The following is a 777-nucleotide window of genomic DNA, read 5'->3' on the forward strand; positions in this document are numbered from 1 at the left end:
TTTAGTTATAGATTTTTTTTTCTGTTTTTTAGTTATAGAAATGTTAGAAATTATTCTGTTTTGTAGTTATAGAAATATTATTAGAAATGTTAGTTATATAGAAATGTTATAAATTTTTTGTGTTTATTAGTTATACAAATGTTAGTTATATAGAAATGTTATAAATGTTATAAATATTAGAAATGTTATAGAAATGTTAGTTATATAATCAGAAATGTTAGAAATTTTAGAATTAGTTTTAGTTAATTAGATGAATTAGATTAATGTCAAATTGTTAGAATTTGCATATATATATAATTTTAGTTATATATCACAATACAATGATTTAAAAAATGTTACTTTTTGCGGGCATATAGTATTTGTTCTCGATAATATGTCTGGCCCGCATCCTCACCGTCGACCCGTTCGCGACGACGTCCTGCTTCAGAGGACCCATGTCCGGGACTGGGCTCCGCCGGGCTGGCACTGGGAGGTGCTACCTGGAGGGGCGCGCCGCTTGGTGAGGAACCCGGCCTTGGGTCCCGTCGTCGACCCTGATGTGCTTTGGTGGCGTTCGCGTGGGCCACATTCAGTGCAGAGGGAGCCGGCGTCGCCGGAGGTGGTGCGTCGCCACGTCAGGGAGGAGGACGAGCACGTCCATCGCTACATGGCTGCTATGGACGTCAGGTTCTCCAATACTTGGCAGGTTCTTTGGGCAGATGACCGGAGATATGATCCTGTGATGGTTCCTTCTCTTTGGGTGTCCACCGTCCGTGCCCCAGGAACCGTGAGTGGCCT

Source organism: Triticum dicoccoides, chromosome 6B (genome assembly GCF_002162155.2).
Source record: "Triticum dicoccoides isolate Atlit2015 ecotype Zavitan chromosome 6B, WEW_v2.0, whole genome shotgun sequence".
In the NCBI taxonomy this organism is placed as follows: Eukaryota; Viridiplantae; Streptophyta; class Magnoliopsida; order Poales; family Poaceae; genus Triticum; species Triticum dicoccoides.